We start from the raw sequence: 12,051 nt of genomic DNA on the forward strand, positions 1-12,051 counted from the left end.
TTTCCATTTAAGAAGGCTGTTGGTACGTCCAATTGCTTTAATGACTAATCTAGTTGAACTACTAAACTTATCATTAATCTGATAGTTGACAATTTGGCTATGGGAGCGTAATGATTATCATTGTTCTTGTAACACCGTATTGCTAATTAGCATATTCGTAGTAAGTCAATCTGGCAAATGCTCCCTCCATCAGTTCGTCTTTTGTTCCGATTCACTTAAAAAGGCATGCATCCGCTAGGGACGACTCATTCCGAAGCCGCGCCAACCAGTAATAGGAAAAGTCCTGAGAGTACACATATTTATTGATCTGTATAAGAATGTTTTACATTCAAGTCTTTAAATTGTGCCCGATGTAATTTATCGGTAAGTGGTTGATTATACATATGTTTGATCTGTAATGTGTAACTTATTGTGTGTAATTTATACTTTCTAGGGTTCCAATAGTCCCGTAATTCGTGACTTTATATATTGGAATACGCTCCGTGGTACGTAACGTCCCGGAATTGTCTCAAGATCTAAGTACTTTACTGACTGACGCGAGGGAACTGGTATAACATCGAGCCAGGATCCTATCTTCCGAATCACCGTATCCTACACAAAAAGATATGTATTCTCATTGGGTATTCTTATCTCTTGGTTATCTTCTGTGTCCTTTTCAGTATCTTCATTTTGTATTAATTCATCTTCATAGTACCTTTCTCCTTTTATGTTACCTTTTCTTCAGTTTCCTTGTAGTTTAATTGAGTTTCATCAATTCTTACATATCTTGACACTATAACTTTATTACTTGTAGGGTCCCATGGACGATATCCATTTGGGCTATATCCTACGAGTCTCATTTCTTTAGCTCTTTGCAAGAGTTTATTCTGTTTTAGTATGATATGAACCCATGATTTTGATCCAAATATCGTAAGTCTTGTTAAGTCTTTGTTTCAAAACATTTTCTCTGCTGGGGTTTGAAAGTTGATAGCAGACGATGGACATCTGTTGATTTGATAGACATCACATCGCACTGCTTCACACCATAAGGTTTTTGGTAAACCAGATTCAATTAATAAAGTCCGAGCTCTGTTATAAATATTCCTGTTCATGCGTTCTGAAACTCCGTTTGACTGTGGGCAAAGTAAACTGTTGAACAATTCCCTTATCTTTGCAAAATTTATTAAGTTTTCATTTTTAAACTCACCACCATTATTACTTCTGATTTTCTTAACTACATCCTATTTGTCTTTCCATTCTATTAACATATTCTATGAGCCTATCTGTCGCCTCACTTTTTCTTTGTAATAACTATACCTCACATAAATGTGTGTAATCATCTATAATTGTATGAAAATATACCCCATTTGTATGTGTAGGAATATTTATTGGTCCTGATATATCAGTGTGTATGAGATCTCCCATATACTTTGATCTTGGTGTTGTAGAGAATGGTAATCTTGTTGATTTTCGTTCTACACATATTCCACATGGTTTTTCTGAGCTAGGTAATTTCAAGTGTTTTCTATTAGCATGTCGTAACCTTTTGTGCCATAGATCTTTATCATTATTTATTGAATAACATTTTTCTAAGTTTAATGTAAGATTGATTGCATACAGACTATTAAGCATGGTACCATAAATTATGTTATTTCCTTTAGCAATTGATACAGAATTTTTATGAAATCTGACAGAATTTCCTTTCTCTAATAATTTTTCAACAGACAATAAGTTGTGGGATAGCCCCTTGACAAGTAGTGCTTCTATTTTTATAGGTAAGTTGTTATATTTTAAATTTAAAATCCTTTTTTTATTTGAAAACAAATATTGGCCATTAGCAACATAAATTTTAGTTTTAGTTTCTAAATATTCAATGTTTGACATGTCCGAGCAAAGAGCCTGCTCGTTTGCAGATAGCATATACACGCTCAAGCCACTTGGGGTTAATTAATTTTAGGTTTCTTCATTCCATCTTTGTTCGTCATCAAGGCAATACACGTTTTTTTACAAGATACTATTTTGGAGTTTTATGAAGAGTCCCCATTCATTTCCCTAACATGTGGTCATTCGAGCCGATGTTGGATTTCTTGAAGATAATTAATTACCTATATCAAACAGCGGAATTGAATAATAATTACATTGAAATTTGCCGTGGAGGTTATAAGCCGATAACGGATATCTGGACAAAAAAACTTCAAGATAATTTACGGTGTTTATAGTAAAATTATAGTAAAATATCATCACCCAACACTCGGTCAGGTAGAATGTAACCATAATTAAGGATATTAAAAGGTTGACTACACTCGGTTTCCAGTATGTCCGAAGAAAGAGAATTAGTTAAAAAACGAGGAAGTTTCAAGGGCCGTTTAACTGCATTTCACAATTTCCTTGATGCATCGAGTAACAAGCAGTTGACTAGTTGTGAGATCAAGGAATTACAGTTACGGATGGGTAAAATCGAGGCTTTGTATGAGCAGTACGACGAGGTACAGTTGCGATTAGAATGTTTGGTAGATGATGTCAAGGCTCAGTTCTCTGAACGTGCCGAGTTTGAGTCCCTGTATTACAAAACTCGGTTTAGGTCACATAAGTTGATAAGTAAGTATAAAAATGATAATGAGTCCGTAAATAGTGATAAATGTTCCCGTATTAGTCAACCTAAACCTGTTAAGTTGCCCACTATACAGCTACCAAAGTTTAATGGGTGTTATAGCAATTGGTTGGAGTTCCGGGACACTTTTACTAGTCTCATTCACTGTAACGATGAAATTGATCAAATTATCAAGTTTCATTATTTGCGAGCGTCTCTGGAGGGATCTGCTGCTGTGGTAATCAATTCTATTGGGTTCTCGGCAAGCAATTATGATATAGCTTGGAAGCTAATTTGTGATCGCTTCGATAACAAAAGGTTGTTAGTGCAAAACCATGTGTCATCCTTATTTAACTTAAACACTATTTCAAAGGAATCCTCTGTTGCGTTAAAAGGTATGATCGACCAACTTAACAAGAATTTGCGCGCTTTAGAGTCTTTAGGTGAACCTGTTCAGCATTGGGACACTTTACTTATATAACTAGTCAGGTCATAAGTATTGTCACACAGTAAAAACTTTTTTTTTAGAATGCTGGCCACAAAAAAGTTTATTGAATTCGAATTTCGAGTTGTTCATGAAAATAAAAATGTATACTTTTAGAATTTTACTTATTTTTAAATATGTAGTGGACGCTTAAAGAAGACCGTGTTGCAGTTATTGCGTTGCATCGTTGCGGTTACGCGCCAATTCAAAATTTTAACATACTGAAAATTTTGAATATAACCAAAAGATTCGTTTATCGTACCATCAAACGATACAATGAAGACTCTAGTGTAGATGACAGGTCAAGAAGTGGTCGCCCTCGGTCTGTTAGGACTCCAGCAGTGATAAAAGCTGTGAAGGCGCGAATTCAAAGAAATCCCAAACGTAAGCAGAAACTGTTGGCCCTTCAGATGGGGTTAAGCAGAACCACGCTGAAAAGGGTGTTAAATGAAGACTTAGGGCTTCGGGCATATCGAAGAAAAACAGGACATCGTTTGAATGCTCGTCTAATGGACCTGAGACTGAAAAGATGCCGCGCTTTGTTGAAGCGGTACGCGGAAAAAAAAATCGGGAAATTCTTTTTTCGGATGAAAAAACTTTTACCGTAGAAGAGAGCTACAACAAATAAAACGATAAGGTGTATGCACACAGTAGTGAAGAAGTGAGCAACCGTATTCCGCGTGTCCAACGAGGTCATTTTCCATCCTCGCTCATGGTATGGTTGGGAGTTTCTTATTGGGACTTAACAGAGGTACATTTTTGTGAGAAAGGTGTAAAAACGAATGCAGTTGTGTATCAAAATACAGTCCTGACGAACCTTGTGGAACCTGTTTCTCATACCATGTTCAATAACAGGCACTGGGTATTCCAACAAGATTCGGCGCCAGCTCATAGAGCGAAGAGCCCACAAAACTGGCTGGCGGCGCGTGAAATCGACTTCATCCGGCACGAAGACTGGCCCTCCTCCAGTCCAGATTTGAATCCGTTAGATTACAAGATATGGCAACACTTGGAGGAAAAGGCGTGCTCAAAGCCTCATCCCAATTTGGAGTCACTCAAGACATCCTTGATTAAGGCAGCCGCCGATATTGACATGGACCTCGTTCGTGCTGCGATAGACGACTGGCCGCGCAGATTGAAGGCCTGTATTCAAAATCACGGAGGTCATTTTGAATAACCTTTAGTGTCATAAGAATCTATGTTTTGTTAAGTTCATTTTGGTATATGAATGGTTACATAATGAATAAACTTGTTTCAATTATTTTACATTAAACATGTGACAGAATTTATGACCTGACTAGGTATATTTATTGGTAAATATGGATAAAAAATTTCAAGAATTGGTTGGGAGCATAGCAAGGTTTTTACAGTCTCAAATGCTTCTTGGCATTTATCAGACCAAATGAATTTTTGTTTTTTTTTTAGTAAATTATGTCCTATGTCCAGCAGTGGGCAGATAAAGGCTGATGATGATGATGATGATGTAACGGGTCTAATATTTTTGTACGGTTTGGTATAAACCCATGGTAAAAGTTAATTTTTCCTAAAAATTGTCTAATATTTTTCTGTGTTCTTGGAACAGGAAAATCCTTTATTGAAATCAAATTATCATTTACCGGTTGAATGCAATTTTTTTGAATTATATGACCCTAGTATTTTACGGAATCAGAAGCAAATGTGCATTTTGTAAATTTTAACCTGAAACCTTCTGTTTTGATTGCTTCAAAAAGCTGTGTAAGATGGTTAATGTGATCAGAAAAGGTTTTTGAAAATATAAGAATATCATCGATAAAATTAACTATAAAATCTGTCAATTTATACTTTCTAAGTATATTATGAAGTATTCTTTGAAAAATGGCTGGAGACGTTTTTAATCCGAATGGTAAACAGAACAACTGATAATGCCCATCTTGGGTTACGAATCCTGTCTTATTTTTGTCTTCAATTCGTAGAGGGATCGACCAAAATGCAGAATTAATGTCTAGCGTTGAAAAAAAATTGCAATTCCTGGTCTTTAAAATTAGATCTTCAATTAAGGGAAATGGTTGAGCTTGAGGTACTACTATTTTATTTAACTCTCTAATATCTATACATAACCTTGATATTTTATTTTCTTCTTTTTTAAATGCTAATGTAACAGGTGCAGCGAAAGGACTGTAGGATTCTTCTATCAGCTTATTATCTAGTAATTTTGCTATTTGTGTTTCTATCTCTTTTTTATCTTCTATAGTGCACCTGTAGGGCCTCTTGCTACAATATCTATCCATTACTAAGCCGATTCTCGCTTCATAGCCGTTAACAGCACCAACGTCGTATTTATCTTTCGCAAAAACTGATTTATATTTATCAACCAGTGTATTTATTTCCGATCTTTGATATCGATCAAGATGATTTAATTTAATTTTAAAATTTTCTTCTTTTACATGTTCATTAAAATTTATTTTGTATTCTTTTGTCGAATTATTGCTATCTTTATTATTTATTTCAATGTTTGCCTTTTCATGAGTTGTATTTTCTTCTGTTTTATTATTTAGGTAAAATTTCTGTTATTTGTAGATCTTCATTTTGTATTAGTTTAAAATCTTTTATTAAGTCTAATCCAATCAGAAAATCATATTTGAAATTTGGTTCATCAATTATGTATACATCGGCATTTTTTTTGCAATTCAAAGATTTTTATTTTTTAGGGTTGTCAAACCACTTGTTTTTTTAACACCATTAATTGTTACTAAGTCTGCTTCATTCAAACTGTTTCCTTTTCCTTTTAACTTTAGTATTTTTGAATTAATTAGAGAAACATTTGAACCAGAATCATAAACTCCATATATTTCTAGTTTATCATTCAATAGTAGTTTGACATTAGTCGAAGTCGTCGTGGCCTAACGGATAAGACGTCCGGTGCATTCGTGTTGAGCGATGCACCGGTGTTCGAATCTCAGGCGGGTACCAATTTTTCTAATGAAATACGTACTCAACAAATGTTCACGATTGATTTCCACGGTGAAGGAATAACTTCGTGTACTAAAAATGAAACCCGCAAAATTATAATTTGCGTAATTACTGGTGGTAGGGCCTCTTGTGAGTCCGCACGGGTAGGTACCACCACCCTGCCTATTTCTGCCGTGAAGCAGTAAAGCGTTTCGGTTTGAAGGGTGGGGCAGCCGTTGTAACTATAATTCAGACCTTAGAACTTATATCTCAAAGTGGGTGGCGCATTTACGTTATAGATGTCTATGGGCTCCAGTAACCACTTAACACCAGGTGGGCTGTGAGCTGGTCCACTCATCTAAGCAATTAAAAAAAAAAAAAGTTAATGGTGTTACTATTCGTTTTTTTTGATTAGTTTCGTTTAACTCTGCTTCTGTCACCGAATTGTTTACATGCTTAATGAATTTTTTCTTTAGTTTTTCATCTTCCTTGGCTCTAAACCAACACGTGGACTCAGGGTGATAACGAGTACCTTTATTCAACTTTTCACAAATCTTGCATACATATTTTTCTTCATTTCTATTATTAGTTCTCATATTTTCATTTTTCATTATAGGCATATAGCTTTCTTTATTTACCAAATGTTCATACTTACTCACTTCATTAAACAAATCCACTGTATCTTTTAATGTTTCTCTATTAATCCTATTTAGTATGAATTCTGGTAAACCAGCTGCTACTAGATCCACTAGTGTATCGGTGTCAATTGTTCTTCTCATATCCAATAACAGTTTTTTCTTTTCTCATGGCGTAATCCAATAATGAACCATCCTTATATTTAAATAATAGTGAGTATCTAACTGGGTTCCAGCCTTTGTTTGCAAAAGATTCACAGAATTTGTTTTTTCAAGTTGACCATTCCGAATTCATTGTCAATTTTATTACCATTGAACTATACCAGTCCAAACAAGCCTTATCCATAAACAATCTGAGTATTTCAATTTTCTTTTCATCCTCTGTTACATCAAAGCGTTTACATTCACTCTCAAAAATATCAATCCATTGGTTAGCATTAGAATGTTTACCTGTAAATTTTTCAATTACAAACTTTTCTGAAATTTTTGTCAAGTTTTGTTCTTTAACTTCCTGTGTATTTTGTACTAATTTCTCAAACAATTTTTTTAGCATACTGGTTTCTGTTTGATATGCAAAAGAATTTTTTTCGTGGTTTATTTCTTCTAAATATTGATCCTCAAATTGTAAATTATCGTCTTCATCTATGTATATTTTATTGAGTTCATCTGTCATTGTAATCCAAATCCTTCTGACCTGGTATCGTTTTTTCAAACTATTTTTCACCTTATTGTAAGCGGCTGTTTTCAATATTTCCTTATGATAACTAATTGCTTATAGCTCTTCAGGTATTGAATAGACTTTATTATCACTTGTGGTTATTGAGGTAAGCGAAAGAATATTTGATTTTCCATCACTTCCAGGCAATAGTGTAAATTCAAAACGTAGTTTATCCATTTTTTATTATCGTTTATAAACAAAAATGTCGTTTTATAAGATTATTAGGTAAGTTGTTTAATTAAAATAAAACTTCAATGTGTTGCTCCGAAAGAACAAAGAAACGACATTTAAAGTTTATTTTATAATCTTGTAACTATCTCAATAGAAATTATTTTTTATAAAATTTTACACAATGACATATTGTTTATCTGTCAAGGCTTTTCGACTTTACAGCACATGCGCGGATGTTCCGGCACATGTCGACAGCGCATGCGTGACATAATTCAAATTAAAGAAAGGAATAACTTTCTTTACGCATATATAAAGTTTTTATCATACTTTTTTTGCATTGATTTGTCACCACTAATGCGAAGACAGTTGCGTATAACACGTTCGGTTTTCATGCATATGTCAAACACATCGTTTGAAACATAACATAAACCACCCATTTCTCTTACATCTATTAAATAATTTGTGGAACCATAATTTTTCTTTAGCCCACAATACCATTTTACAGTCCTCACAATTAATTTTCTAAACAAATCTATTGACTACAAAACCAGAAATGTAACCTACTATTTGCGGAACAATATCTGAAGTTGGATTATAATCCTGTTTTTCAATCAGTAGAGTGTAATTTGTCTGATATTTATCAAACCTCTCTTCTATGGACCTATTGTTTAAAATTTCTGCAAAGCTTAAATTTTTCTCCTCGGTTCTTTAAAACCGTAACTTATTGACAAGTTATTAATTTTGTTGAGTGCTTATGATCCGGATAAAATTGGTATGTTCTCTATAGGTACACAATTTCCCGTAAATTTAGAGCCTAGTTCTAAATGAGACAGCAGTTTTTTTAAACTGGCTTTAAATTGTGTAGTGTTGAGATTATTATTATGTCCATTTTGACTCCGTATGTTCCCAAAAAAATAGCTCGACATGATCTTAGCTGAGTTTATATGTTAACAAAAAAGAAAGAATGTCAGTTGCAACTAAAGTTTTATACAAATAAGTCAGACTGTTGATGCACACTAATAATCCTAATAACCCAGTATTATTCTGTTTTGATAAGGGGCACTTTTTAGTTGAAAACACAGTTCTTATATCGGTACCGACTATAAGAGTTCTTTTATTTGTAACATTAATTGCTAATATTATAAGTAATCTTTAATTTGGGACAAGAATGACAATATTTTTTGGGAATTATCCTTCTTCAAAGTTAATAAATTCTACTGTGTTTTCGGATTCTCTAAATGCGGGAATATTTAAAGTTTTATTACATAAGATTATTTGATTTTTAAAATGGACATGTCGATGTATGTGAAAGTTTATTCGCCAAGTGTAAGTAGTTTTCTTCTTGCAGTTTATATAATTCCGATAATAATATTGCCATCTAATTGGTTTCTCACCGGTATATGTATATTACTTTCTTAGATTCGAAGGTGTACCGCATCAGTTTTAACATATAACACGCGTCTAAAAATACAACTACATTGTAATCAGCACTGGGGTGTTTGAAATAAATCAGTATGGTTTTTTTTTTAAATCATCCAACACGCAACCCAATGCATTGTTGCACTATTGCTTTTACAGCAATCGAACGTCACAGAACGGATTTGCACACCGATTTTATTGCATTTTTCTAAAGCCATCCTTATTAAATTCGCCTTCATATCTGCCATAATACTGTCAATGAAAAAATATAGGTGGCCATTTGGCTACTGTCGTCGCTACCTAAACCCATATCTATCTACTAGGCCCTCGTAGATTTTACCTGTCCATATCTTTTGGTTCCTAATAGACATTTCATCAGCAACTAAAGCACATAAAATATTTTTATCACTTGATTTGATTTTCTCCTCAAGCCTATTTAACGTTTAGTTGCAAAACCCAGGTTCCACATTTACACTTCGATACCATTCATATAATATATAGGGGTGGTGTAACGTTATTTCGATACGCCAACCGGTAGCCGCAGTGGAGAGTATGTGATTCTATATAAGTATCTCAGGGCGCCATATAATTGAAAGACGAAGTGCAGTCGTACAAAGAAACATATAATTTACAGAAGGCACACAGAAAATACGAATAATACTATTAAAAATCAAAATTAACAAAAGCACCAGGTCTTGGGATCCAACAAGGATACTCCAGCTTACACACACCCCCTTTTGTTATATAACTTAAATTATAAACTTTAAAATGTATACTATAAAATTTTAAACTTAAATTATAAATTTACAACAAAAAAAAACACTCAAATATAAGTTCTAACACAAGATTGAGACATATTGCACAAAAGAAAAATAAACTTAATCTAAGTTATAATACAACTAGCGACCCGTCCTCGCTTCGCTTCGGAAACATTAAAAACCACATGAAACCAAAAAAAAAATTTAAAAAAATAAAAAAAAAGTAGCCTATGTTCATCAGGGACAATGTCGGCTTCTAATGGAAAAATAATTTTTCAAATCGGTCCAGTAGTTTCGGAGCCTATTCGAAACAAACAAACAAACAAATCTTTCCTCTTTATAATATTAGTATATATGCTTAATAACATGTTTAGAAATAATTTCGTAAATGTCTCAACTGGAGATGTGCCCTTTTCGCATTTATTGCGTTAACCTAAAACCGTTAATCACATATTTCTCTCTTTTGTTAGTATTATGTAATAAGTAATATCAAAATATTGCGCGGGGGGTGCACGGGGCGCACAGTGGGTCGATACTATGATTTTAGTGACTTAGGGACCAACTTTGTTTTTTTATAAAAAAAATTATGTAGATAGATAGAGCTCGTTAATCTCAATAATAATTGTTTTGGGCAAAAACTACAAAAACTTTATAGGTTGATCAGAAAAATGTGTTTTGTGATTTTTTTGTATGGAGCGGGTCACATTAAATTAATTTCCTGCTAAGTACCGCGAGGTCTCGCTTTGAAACTTTATTTTCCTTATACCTTGTCTAGTCTACTATCATTTGATGCTATGAACATGTGCATAAAGTTGCAACTCTGCCAAATAAATGGATCGAAAAAAATTAATAGAATAAAAACCTTTTTTTTTTTTTCGTAAGTGCTTTTAAGTTAAATTTGATATGGATTAGTAAGTAAAAGCACGTAATGATACCCATAATTACATAATACCTAACAACAATACATTTAGTAGGTCTCTAATTATGCAATCTCTCTAAATATTATATATTTTGTTTCACCTTTCGATCTTTGGGTCAGAAGACGAAAGAATATTGTGTAAAATATCCTCATTAGTCGACGTTCTACTTCTCATTCTTGAATAACGACTCTCTGTATATTTCCGAAAATCTTTATTGCGAGCTTCCGCTGCCTCTTCCGAGAGTTTACATATACGAATGGCACCAAAGTTCTTCATTATTGTATATCACTGCCATGTGCTAACAATTTATGGATACTGGAAGGCATATATACTACCAGGGATATAAATTAACATACAATTCTGCAGTATATCTAAAAAATTCGGAAAAATTGAAAACGCGCTCTCCAGATGCAACAGAGTGAAGAATCACGTGATACCTCTCTATTAAATCTTTACGTATTCCTGTTATGCGGGCTGTTTCTTCTGCATCCCTGAAAAATCTTCTGGCAGTATTGCCATCATTGGTTGTTCCTACTCCTTGCTTGACAACATCTATAAGTAAACCGCATTCCTTTTTAAACGCTTGCTGTATAGCACTTTTTCTGGTTGATATTTTTTCTTTGTCATCGCCCCTTGCAACTCCATTTCTTGAAGTCCAAACGATAAGACGTAAACAAAAAAAGTGTCATTTAAAAAATTATCTCACAGGAAACTACATACGATGAAAAAATTGTGAAGTAATAAAATTATATTTACCGATATGAAGTAAGCACTCCATGCATCTTATCCAGGCATGTAAAGATGGCATTCCATACTGGAATATTTCTTCATTATTTTCTCTTTGATAAGCAAGTCACTCCAAAAAACTCTGACGGTTTTGCTTTGCAAATATCACAGACAGCAGAAAATGTTTCTGACAAATATGAGGTTATTTTGCCGTCTATCATCATCATGTGCAATTGATGCTTAACTTCAACTTGTTTGATTTTTGATGGCTGAAGTCTTTCTATTTCTTCTGTTATGCTAGTTTTTATAAGTGTCACTGTTGACTGCGTTTCTTTTGTAAATTTAAACATTATTGAACGGCAATAAAAAGTTGATGAGGGTAGGTCGTTTTCCCAAACATCCATCAAATTTCTGAAGCCTTATAGGAACTAGACTCACCATGAAAATAGATGAATCATCAAACTCTGTTTCAGTTTTTTGTTTATAATTACTTTGACCTGGGGCTCTATCAAAGCCTATTTGCTTATAAGTAGTAGCTCTTTTGCAGAGTCCAAATCCGAAGTAATCACATCTAAAAGCCTATATAGCGCCAAGTTTAGTAATGCTTGCATTTTAATAGCAGCTCCTTCTTCAGTAATAATTATCTCGTCTTTCCCTGGATTTTGGTCTTTTCTTGCTTAATTTTATATTAAGAAGGGTATAAATCAGACCCATTTTCACTTG

General features: G+C 33.7%; 1 pseudogene; it reads right to left on the reverse strand.

The window, feature by feature from the left end:
• Positions 1–6,304: 6,304 nt before the first annotated feature.
• LOC149499533 (uncharacterized) lies at positions 6,305–7,511 on the reverse strand (annotated as a pseudogene).
• Between the last annotated feature and the right edge of the window lie 4,540 nt (positions 7,512–12,051).

The sequence above is a fragment of the Bombyx mandarina genome, chromosome A1, assembly GCF_030267445.1.
Source record: "Bombyx mandarina strain Sakado chromosome A1, ASM3026744v2".
NCBI lineage: Eukaryota > Metazoa > Arthropoda > Insecta > Lepidoptera > Bombycidae > Bombyx > Bombyx mandarina.